Consider the following 13,051-nt stretch of genomic DNA (forward strand, 5'->3'; position numbering starts at 1 on the left):
AAAAAAAAACCGCCATATTAGTCCATAGCCATGTCATGATTACAAAAGCTAAATTTTTATTAGAACAAGTTACCATCCGACAAGCAATGCTTTTTCGGTATCCAGATATTTGGTTACAGGTCATTTGATAACAGTGTGAACTTTTTCGTATTCTAAATTAAATGAATGAATCTTTTAAGCATCTGAAATTTTATCTATCTATTTATTTTTCATTATTATTTATATTATTTTATTTTTATTCATTTATTATTGTTCATATTATTATATTTTTATTTATCAATTATTTTATATATTATTATATTTTTATTTATTTATTATTATTTATATTATCATATTTTTATTTATTTATCCTTATTCATATTATTATATTTTTATTCATTTATTATTATTTATATAATTATATTTTCATTTATTTATTTATCATTATTTTTTTTCGCATCCGACCTAGTTATGGAACAAAAGGTCTCTTGTAGGCTTGCTCCGCCTTTGTAATCCTTTGTAATTTATTCACCCACACTGCTGTCCTGGTGCAAACAAAAACCAAGTAAATCAATTTCATTAAAATGATTAATTCGTGCTATGATACCACAAATCTAAATTATGATTCAAAGCTTCCAAGTGTTTTAAATACGACGGGGAATCCTCTTTAATGAAATAAACAAATTGTAACTTTCAAAACATAGATTTTTATTTATCACTAATACTGAGTCGTTTCACAGTTAAAAAAAATGCAAAACTAATTTTCATCATCTAAACTTTATTCATCCACACTATCTTTTCACGTTGTAATATCACATTGAAAAATATAATTATATGGCTAAGTGTGATTCTCTGTCTCGTTCTTGCTCATAGTTCCAAATGGCAGAATACTATATTTATACATTAATGATTCATCTTTGTGCGACGATGAAACTTTCACACTTCATCTGAATGTTGCATCTGCTATTTTGTGATCAAATGTCGCGGATTCTGCCTGTGGTCTATAAAGTACTCTCACAATTTCGTATGTTTTATTTTGTGCAAGTTATACCAATATGCGTTTAATTTGCACTATTGAACCCCAAGTTCCATAAAAAAGTTTTCTTTTAGTCATTAAAATAAGGTTCAGCAGCTTAAAGTATAAGAAATGTCCATTAAAAGCATAGATACATATACCAAAGGCTTTTCCCCTTATAAGGGAGGTAGACAAAAAACAAAGGCATAAAAGCCACTCCCACCCATTCCATCCCTAACATACTCCATTTCCATCCACCCCCTTCACTCCACACTTATCTTACTATTAAAAGCGAATGAAAATAATAATAGTAATAATAATTAGACTCGTTTTTTGATAGTATTAGAATAGACATAACGTTAGTCTAAAAAAAAATATATATATATTATTTTTATGTTATGTGTCTGCATTTTTTTTCTACCTTTTTAGGACAGGAATTCTCGATCTGTTTCCCGTTATACATCCCTAGTCATTAGACCATTGACCCGTACCCCCAATAACCTGACACAGAATATAGAATGGTAATATAGACCAATTAAAAATACAATGGTGTCGCAATGTATATCAAACGGTTCATATTGTAATGACTTTATTCATCAAATAAACATTAACAACAACAAAAAAACAATGCACAGTAATACTGCACATGCAGGAGCGAAACTGCAGTTACTTTATCAACGAACGATATTAAACTTTAGTATGAAAGATGTGCTTGTTTTATACAAACAAGTTTCTCAATTCTTGGGGTAGTATTAGAGACGCATACTCGAAGGTCATGCTCCACATTAAGTCGTCCTCGATGTTTAGTTTTCATGTTCAAAGGCGATGAAGATCCTCACTCTCACAGGTAAGTACTAAAGAACATCAGCAACAAGTTCAGAGCAATGTCAGCTACGACAAGATATACCGCGTTCGTTTTAGACCGAAATTTGACCAGGGAAATTGTTTTCAATACATAGTTTACAATTGATTCGTTCACCAATTCTAGGAATTCTTTGTGCGTGTTATCTGAAGGGAGGTGCATGTTAACAACGAACGGGTTCATGATGATTTTTTAAATCAAATTAACTCAGTTCAGGGATGTAATGCTGTAACTTCATTCGCAGAAAAGCCAGATGTATTTGCACGGTGTCCGGACATAATCCCTTCTGGACACAATCCCCCCGGACAAGTTACACCAACTTTCGTTTTCCACTATCTTTGATTTTATCAAGTGCCTCAACAAGATGTCCGAACATGCTAAGATTGTTAGCATGTTTTCCCTTTCCAGAGTTCCAGTTTCGTAGTGAATGTCCGTAGTTTGTCCATGAAATCAATCACCTGGACAGTTGGAAATTAAAATGGACAACTTCTTCCCATCATAGTCCTACAAGCTATCTTCGATCAAATATCTAATATGCCCATTGGTTCCAATCATTCTGAAATAAGATTTGAGAGCTACAATAGTGACATTTTTCATCATTGTGCATATATATATATATATATATATATATATATATATATATATATATATACATATATATATATATATAAATATATATATATATATAAATGTATATATATATATATATATATATATATATATATATATACTCAGATTCTTGTATTGAAATCACTCTAAGGAATTGCCTTCGTTATAAGAAAATATTTTATAGTAAATATCATTACCAATAAACGTTACTTATGCTAGAGCTACAGATCGACTTCATAAAATTTTCGAATTCATATTTAATTCGAAAATTTAGCAAGTGAACTGACATCAAAGGATTTGATAATTTGGTGATTTTCTGTTTCATAAATTAGAATGAATTCATTCTGCATATAATTATGAACTTTGCTACGCAAATAATGGATTTGTTTGTCTGAAATAAGAAATCAAATGTCCACTGAAATAAACGTGATATAAAATGTACCGAAGACCATTTATGATCTACGTTAGGCCACACCTTAGTCATACGATGCAAATTGTCGACATTTCATATTTTTCAGGTTATCAGCCACATGATGTGTGATATTCAAGACTTTGCATGCCATTTAGATTTCCTTCTTGGAAGTTAGTAGCTTTGTTTTGTATGCCATGTAGTGATTTTGATACGTAAGTTGGTAGTCATTTTCCGATACTGGAAATGCAGCGGCGGCGCCAGGAATTTTTAGTTGGGGAGGCTAAGGGAGGCTGAACAAATTTTTTGGGGGGCTAATAGTAATATGATAATACACATATATCATCCTCATTTCAGAAGGGGAGGGGGTTAATGGTTGTGCTAGCACTGATGGCTGACAAATCTTTAGCCCTGGCAATTAAAAATTCCACTTAATAAAAGTATTTCAATGAGTGTTTTAAATTTCATATTTGCTCATTTCAGTTGGGGAGCTAATGGGGGAGCTGGCCACTTTTTTGGGGGGCTAAAGCCCACCCAAGCTCCCCCCCCCCTGGCGCCGCCACTGTGGAAATGATTATGATTCAAGAAAATAATTCAAAATTCAAAACTGGGATAAGAATGTCAATTTTCAACTCGTTTCTATTTTGCGCCCGTGCCTTATGCTGTGATACGGCTTGATTGTTGAGGGCGTGGGGTCAGGAACAAGGTCCTCTAAGATTTTCCATGTATAGATCGCCCTATACCTTTCTCTCCTCCTTTGTTTGGAGTAGAGGCCCATTGCTTCCAGGCGATCCCAATAGTTGAGATCCTTCATCCCTCTGATATGCCTGGTGTAATTCCTATGGACAGCCTCAAGCTTCTGGATGTCTCCTCGTTTATGTGGTGACCAGAGTTGGCTACAGTGGTCCAGGATCGGTTGAATAAGCGCCTTCCAAAGGGTAAGCATTACTACTACCTCTCAAAAACATTTGAAATTTATGTTCATTGCGGTATACTTTGCAGGTATACCAGTATATCCATTAGTGTAATTTTCTTACATATCCCTTGTACAGGTTGCATGAAAATATGGAAATGCACCATATATCATGCAAATGGAGGTTTAAGAACAAAGAAATCTGGAAAAAAACGAGGTTCTTGCTGGACCCGGCTTATAGCGTGCTACAGAAAACCTGGTCACAGAAAATCCAAATATTTCTTCACAGAAAACGGATCAAATATATGGGTAACTCAATGATACATCAAATCAGTCTATATTTATAATTTCAATCATTCTTTTCAGATTTTCTGTAATTCAGTACATATAAACTGAATACAGGAATAGAAAATAACAATTTGTTATAATGTGTAGAAGGAAGCTGAAGAACCACTTAAAGAATTGTCGCCCCAGAACGTCAACATGAAGACTCATCACCCCAGCACAGCCCATCCGAAGAATTGTCACTTCAACCAAAAACACTTAAAGAATCGTCACCCTAATTAAATTAGATTAGGTTATTACGGTATGTAAATCTGACTATCGTAAATAAAACAAGAATAAATCGTAACATGAAGATTTACCAATACTGTGTGTGCAAACGTCATGCTACCCCTGTATCTAGTACAAAGAATTATAAAGGCGGAGCATGCCGACATGAGACCTTTTGGTCCACATCTAGGTCGTGTGAGAAAAAAATCATAATAATAATAAATAAACAAATAAAAATATAATAATGTAAATATAAAAAAGTTCATAAATAAACACATAGGTATAGTTAAATAATAAACAAACAGGTAAATAGTAAATAAAAATAAATTGACATATAACTAATAATAAATGAGAATCACACAGAAAAATGATAACAAAACAATAACAAATAATATGAAATAAATAATAACAGCGTCTTATTTAGGTATTTATCTAAATTATTTTTAAAGCTTCGAACTTAACCACATTGCCCAGATATTTTATGTTTTAGTCGATTTTCGTACGATTTATTTTTGATATTTGGAATCAGTTTATTTGGCTCGCCGTTGTACTTTTCCTAGTCTGCCAATGTCTTTAATGGGATTCGGTGACCATACGGAAACAGCATATTCGAAATGTGGACGAACTAATGATTTATAGCTTGTTAATGAGTGATGGACTTTTGAAGTCAAAAGATCGTGCAATCAGTCCTAGAATCTTATTTCTTTTCTCAGAGGCTGAAATACATTGCTTGGATGATTTGATACCGTTATTGATAATTACGCTGATATCTTTTTCACTATTCACTTTTGTTAACGAATTTTCAAATGTCACAAGAAACAATCACCAATATTCGTCTGTGAGATAGTTTTATTAAAGTTTCTTTGCAAATGCAAAGAATGGCCAGTCCACTACCATGCCCGAAGATTAACATGGTTATGGAAGTTGAGTAGATTTTTTTTTTTTTTCTTAGATTGAAAATAGTCTCAACATATGTTTGGGCTGGGAGGAAACCGAAAGAGTTCTGTGGTGTTGGTATAATGTACATCCCAGAAGACTTATTCTTAGGTTCAAGGGATCATCTTAACTATGTCAAAATACCCCTAAGATGTTATTAATATACCCTAAGACTTTTGATAATAAAACAGTGAGATTAAATAATCTTTTTATTGTAAAAATAAATTAAATATGGGAAAATGTCCACATGAAAATGGATGTTGGAAAATGTCCGTGTGGAAAAATGTCCGTATACCTGTTTTGTCTGGTAGGGGTTCTATCCAGTGAATTTTTGTCCAATGCTATTTTGCCTTGGATGTACAGTATATGTAAGCCTCAAAAAGTAACAAACGCCAATGCAAGGAAATACCAGTATATTTTGCTTCCAAGCAGTTCATGAGTATATCCAACTGAAACAAAATAACCAAATGCCTAAGCTGTATCAACGGCATCCCAAAGTATCGGAATACACTGATACGAATCTTAGATACAATGAGTAAAATTACTCCACATTTTTGTCACGATCTTTGTTTCGCTGTGCATGACAGTGTTATTTATTATTGGCAGCGTTGGTATTGGAAGCAAATTTCCGAATATACAATAACTTTTCACACATGAGGTGAAATGAATTTGACATAACCAAACTATATAAAATTATCACTCCAGAAGACGTTGTTATCGATCATTTGTAACGATTATTGATCAACGAAATCATTTAAATCGTTATGTAAAATTTTGGTTGCGACATCTTATGAAATGAAACTACGTACAACCTGTGGCAGTCATTTCACAGTTCGTGAGTCATTACTAATTGGTTTACACACTACTAATTAAATTGTGACTTTAATCTGAGTACGCAGTGATCATCAACAAAGGCCGATAGAAAATCAATTACCTTTGATAGAAACAGATAAACGGAATTAATTGTCTCCTTTTCAAATAGCCCAGTGTAATTAGATAAATGCAAGAGAAAATGTGTGGAATTCACGTTTTTTATATAAACAAACCGTCTAGGAACATGATAAGGACAAATTATACTAAATCTGGAGGAAGAAAGGTGACGAAACCTATTTCCACTGAAAATAATAAATTGAATAAATTTATCAATCCTGATTTAAGTACGATTCTTTCGAACAGACAGCTGACAGATAAAGGAATTCAATAGCTCCTAAACCTAGAATCGGAGTATACAAAATGAAGCGTAATGAATATTTGAACAAAGGTAATGTGGTGATCGATGACGTGGACAAAGGCGTTCTAAAGGACGCGTCATGTAATATACATTAGACACACTGCTATTGGACACGAATCTAATAGATTCAAGTTTCATAAATGGAGTTAACCAATCGATAATAGTTTTATTTTGGTTGACTGTCACAATTAGATTACTAATAATATTATGATATTACAACAGATCCATTTCCATTCGTTTTCATCTCGTTAATCACATTTTTGCTATTGCAGAAAAGAATGAATTGATACCCTCACAAAGAAATGTTCCCCAATCAATAATTAGCAGTCTTCACAAGTGTACCTCTGCGCGTCCATCTTATATAGGTCCTTTACAAGGTGACCGGACGTTTGGTCGAGGGCCACCCAAGGCGGACGTTTGGGCTACAAAAATGATTTTGTTTTTAACGACATATAAGATTATATGCTGTTTTCAACGTCCTGTTTATATGTTGTAGTGTTTTCTTTACTAATGTTATATTAGGTAATATGTTTTTAATACTCTGCTTATATTTTGTAGTGTATAGTCATCTCTTATATTTTGTAGTGTATAGTCATCTTTTATATTTTGTAGTGTATAGTCATCTCTTATGTTTTGTAGTGTATAGTCATCTTTTATATTTTGTAGTGTATAGTCATCTTTTATATTTTGTTGTGTATAGTCATCTTTTATATTTTGTAGTGTATAGTCATCTTTTATATTTTGTAGTGTATAGTCATCTTTTATATTTTGTAGTGTAGAGTCATCTTTCATATTTCGTATTCTATGATTGTTTCATAATACTCTCGTATATATTTTGTAGTTTGTTGTTTCATGTCACACACCTCACCTATTACCACTATCCCAGGTTGTAAACGATTTGCTAAACACACCACCTTTCACCAAACGCTGAATATTTAACTGTGATATTGAGAAACTAATTAACATTAGTTTATCAAATTTCAGAAGGCTGCCTCCGTTATGACAGGGAAGGGACCCTTGGTATGTAGATAGATGGATATTTAAGAAAATCGTTTACTTATATTGCTTCATGGCTCAAGTGTCCTACCTTCCTTGGGCCAAACGTCACAGGGTGATTGCCTATGGCCCAGACGTCCTCTTTAGACACACTTTTTCTCCTAAACAGTGGACACTGGGTCAATTTGCTTAGCCAAATAGTGAAATCAGTTTGTTGACAAACATGTTGCTAATTACAATACAGTCTTATTTATGGTCACATATGGATAATTTACAATCTCCGCATAATAACTGCAAATCTACCCAACAATTCATGAAGGCAAGCACTCAGAAACGCCAAGTGAAGTAAACCTCACTTTGATTATAGGGTAAAATTCCAGAATCAGACACACACCTATCACCGGTCAATTAATCAGTTGTTCCTTGTCTATCTTACAGAAGATCATCAACCTGTAGTTATCAGGCAACTGCCTCCGGGTGGGTCCACATGTCATTCAAAGAAATCATATTGTCGTCTAGAGATTGTTAGCGTAGAGCAATGTAGTTTGAGGTGTTCTGCATCTTCCTCGTGGCAGTTGAGTCTATGTTGTGCTGTATAAATGTTGGAAGGTGTCCTGAGCATATGCGTGCCAATGAAATCTTAACCAGGCATGAAAAGGTTTTCTTTTGGAATGTTGGTGGAGTATATACATCATATGGTACTAGCGTTTCACGTACGTGCTACGAAGCACCTCATGTGCCCCCGATCTCCCAGCTATTTATATAAACGGTGGGATGCACCGATAAAGAATCACTGGTTCCTGCTAGCTACGAAGCACCCAGAGTGCCCCCCAATCTCCCATCTGTAAAAGCGATATGATACACCGATAAACCCTCACAGGCATCTCCGAAACCTCGTTCTAGTCACCATGAAAAGACTCCTGCTAATTAGCTCTGCAATTTTCCGTGAAAAAAGGTTCTGCCGCCTTCCGCGGTCCTTCGGAAGGCCGGCCCCCATTCCATGGGCCTGGTGCAGCTTCCGACTTTCTAAGACCACCCACTCGTGGGGGATCGGTTTTTGTGTGAGGGGAAAAATGTCTGTAAGAAAATGAAAAGATAGTTGTGTATAAAAGAGGGCTTTTGCCACCGGGCGATTAGAGATATTTATTTCGTGGTGTCGTGGCTTTGGAGGTACGGGCAGGAGACTTGGGGTTGAAGACTTGGATTAATGTGTAACCGTTAGGTTACGTGGGAATATTTATTTTTCTTATCCCCATCCAACAAAGTTAGAAAACGAGTTGGAGGCTTAGTCTTGGGGGAAGATAGAGAAATTGGAAATAATTTTAGTAGTAGGTAAACTGAAATAAGAAGATGTAGTAGGAGAGAAAGTTAGAAATGAAAATAATTTCAGTAGAAGAAAAAGTTTATGTAGTTGTGTGTACATTCTACACATAGAGGGTTGATGCCTGACAATCAATGGGCTAAATACATTATTATCATTACCATTATTATCATTAGATTATCATCATTACTAGCATTATTATTGTTGTTATCACCAGTCAAAGCTGGTGAAGGGATACATTACTGATAAGCGCGGCTATACACGACTTATCGTGTACACCACACGTGGGAGGGGCGCAGCTGACAGATAGTCTGTACGGTGTGGTCTAGGTGTAATGTGTTGTATCAGGTGTTTGTGTCTGTCGTGCAGTTTTTCTAGGTGTCTTGAGTGAAGTTTGTGTTTGTGTTGGTTGAGTGGACGGATGTTGGAAAATCGGTGTAGAGACTCAGTGGCTCTGAAGTCGCTCCATCGCGAACCCGTGATGAACTTGACAGCGACATTCTGAACCCTCTGATGCTATTAGTTATTAGTGGAACATGTCAGCTGGCTTAGTCCCGGGGACTGGCACAGAATCGGTCTGACGAGGGCTAGGTACAATCGACGTTTGGTGGTCAGTGTTGTAGTTTTGAAGCGTCTCAGCTTTCCCAGCACAGCCCTAGCCTTCGCTCCCCGCTTGCGGAAGTGTGGGGTCCAGGTAAGGCCACTATCAAGTGTACTACCCAGCACACAGGTATGGTCCTTCACTGGGATGTTTGTGTTGTTTATTTTAAGAGGAGTGTTTGTGATTGTTCTGTTGGTTCGCTTGCAGCAGAAGTATACAGCATTGCATTTCGACGCGTTGGTCTTAATGCGCCACTGTTGCTCCCACGCGTGTGCCCCGTCAAGGATGTTTTGCATTACGTGTAACGCTCCCTGCAGCGTTTTGTGTCTGCTGATGTTGTTAGTGTCGTCCGCATACGAAAGAGTTAGAGCCTAGTTGCGTGGATAAGCTGGCTTTGGCAGGTCATTCGTATATAGATTGTACAGAGTGGGGGCAAGAACTGACCCTTGCGGTACTCCAGCCTTCGACACAAAAGGTTGGGACAGACAGCCCCGCCACTTTATTCTTATTGTCCCGTCGTCCAGGTAGTTGCAGAGCAACCTTGTGAACGGCAGGGCAAAGTCGAAATTGTGGTACAATTTTTACTTAAGGCCTTCATGCCAGACAGTATCGAATGCCTTCTCCATATCCTCACAAACCAAAATGGCCTCACCAGGGCGACTGTCTGGCGGTCTTTGAATCCAGTGAGTGATCATGGATATTACGTCGTCTGCACCGCGCCATAGCCGAAAACCAAATTGGCAATCCCTCAGCACATTCTCCGTCTCTAGGTACGCGGTCAGGCGGCGGCATAGGACGTGCTCAAACACCTTACCAAAGTACTCCAGAAGGGAGATCGGCCGATATGAAAGGGGGGCTGAGACGGGTTTCTGGAGTTTAGGAATGAGGATGGTGTGGGAGGCCTTGAATAGTTGTGGGAAGTACCCAGGTGCTAGTGAGCTATTGTATAGTGTCGTCATGTGTGAGATTATGTTGTCTGGCATACGTTTGAGTATGTGTGCATCGATACCAAAACGATGGGGCAGATAAGGGGATCACCTTCATCTAACTGAGAGAGATCAACAGTCTCGTCGGGAGTGAGGTCACTGCAACTGTTCATGAAGGAGCCGTCCATTTAAACCCCATTGTGGGAACACAGACGGGTCCCGTTGGAACGTCTAGGCTTCTTATTGGCCGCCTTCCCTTTAGCTGTGATCCTCGTGAGCGAGCTGTGAACCTTGACGAGTGGATACACCTCCGCTCACGCTGGTGACGTCAAGGGTCTAGGTTGGACCGACCAGGGAAGCAGACATCTCCGGCGTGTCCGGCGTCGGCGGTTGAAACAACGTCACCACACCACAACCCCTCTTTGGAAGCGAGCAGGGTGGAGGGTAAGGAGTCTGGACCAGAGGTCAGATTCAAATTGGATGCCCCTGTCGGTGATGATGGCGTGAGGGGCGCCAAATCTGGATACCCAACCTGAGAGGAAGGCACGGGCGGTTGTCTCAGCAAAGATATCAAGTAGAGAAATCGCTTCTGGGCACCTGGTGTACCTGTCGATGCAAGTGAGCAGGTAACGCATGCCACGAGAGGGAGGTATGGGGCCCACAATGTCCACATAGACCGATTGGAAGCGTTTTGTGGGTGCGGGGAAGCGATGGGGTGGAGCATAGACGTGGCACGTCACCTTTGATGACTGGTAGGTAAAGCAGGCACGGTCCATTCTCTGACGTCTTTGTTGATTCCAGGCCAGACGACGCAATCCGTGAGGAGACGTTCTGTTGCCCGAATTCCAGGATGACTGTGGTCTTGGAACGCCGAGAACACATCCTTGCGATGACAGGCCGATATGTATGGTCGGGATTTGCCTATAGAGGTGCCGCATCACACTGGAGTGGAAGTATAGAGGATCTGTCGGAGCTGCGGGGAGGATGCGTTATCTTGGCGGAGGTGATGGAGTTTTCCGTCGTTAGTCTGGGAGGCTGCGATGAATGCATAGTCGATAGGTCGGTGCTCAGGGATGACACTACAGGCAATCTTGTACAAGGCATCAGCTACATGGTTATTTTCTCCCTTGATGTATTTAATATGAGTGTCACTTTGGGACAAGAATGACACCTGTTGAGAGACTCTTGGTGAGTGGTGGACAGATACCCTGTCCAGTGCGTTGGTGAGAAGATTGTGGTCAGTAAGGATGGTGAAAGGACGTCCTTCTAGAACCCGTGACGAACTTGACTGCGGCTTTATGAACCTTCTGATGGTCGTGGTTGTTAGTGGGACATATCAGCTGGCTCAATCCCGGGGACTGGCACAGAATCGGTCTGACTAGGGCTAGGTACAATCGACGTTTGATGGACAGTGTTGCAGTTTTGAAGCGCTTTAAGAGGCTGTTATGATCTCCGTTGGCAAGAGGTCGTCCTTTTAAATTCCGCTGTGGGATCATGGACGGATCCCGTTGGAACGTCTAGCCTTCTGATTGGCCGCCTTCCCTTTAGCTGTGATCCTCGTGAGCGAGCTGTGAGCCTTGACGAATGGACACACCTCCGCTCGAGTTGGTGACGTCATGAATCTGGGTTGGACCGACCAGGGAAGCAGACATCTCCGGTGTGTCCGGCGTTGGAGGTTGAGACAACGTCACCACATGAGCACCTTGTCACGTTGTTAGGTTAGGTAGTTTCTAAACGGAAAATTCCTTAACAGGTGTATTGGAAGATGTAGACAATTGCTTTGGCCTCCACGTTCACCACATTTAATTACATTACATTTCTTTTCGGGGGGGGGGAGTGAAGAGTATTGTTTATTCAACTAAGCCTCGATATTTAAAGGATCTGAAGCCAAGGATACCTGATGTGATGAAAAACTATTACTGAAAATTAGATTATTCCCCCCTTAAAATACAAATAAATAAATAGATATATAAACAAATAAGATAAGTAAATGAATAAATAAATATATAAATAAACTACAAACTGATATTATTATTAGTGTTAGTGATGATTGTGTGTGTTTCACCATGGTCTTGGATCACGTGCTGGACTCGTGATTGACAGTTTTCACCCTACCGGAAGAGAGCTCAGAGCTCATATATGACCGATCTATGGGTAATGCTGTGACCTAACACGCACACCACCAACTCCCCGCCCACGAGAGCTGGAGTAACGACTCGCAGCGCAACGATACTGAAATTAATTCAGTCCTGGGCAGGATTCGAACTCGGACCGCTACAGCAATGGGCGCGAACGCTACCACTGCGCTGTCGAATGTGTGTGTGTGTGATTCACCATGGTCTTGGATCACGTGTTGGACTCGTGATCGACAGCCATTTCCCTCTCGGAGGAGAGCTCACAAATGACCGATCTATGGGTAATACTGTGCCCTTAGACGCATACACACTACCATATCCCCGCCCACAAGAGTTGGAATAACAACCCGCAGTGCGGTGATACCGACATTAATCTTTTTACCCGCAGTTCTTCCGACTGCCAGAAATCATAAATAAATTTAGTTACTGTTACATCCTTTAGTAACGGTAATTTGCTACCAATCATATATTGATTGCATCAAGAGTACCGACAATATAAAATTATCGTTCCTAAATGGTATTGTTGCTTGTTATCAGTTATATTTGCGTAACAGAGTAATTATGTT

Source organism: Oratosquilla oratoria, chromosome 22 (genome assembly GCF_046742065.1).
Source record: "Oratosquilla oratoria isolate Oo_2021 chromosome 22, ASM4674206v1, whole genome shotgun sequence".
Taxonomy (NCBI): Eukaryota; Metazoa; Arthropoda; class Malacostraca; order Stomatopoda; family Squillidae; genus Oratosquilla; species Oratosquilla oratoria.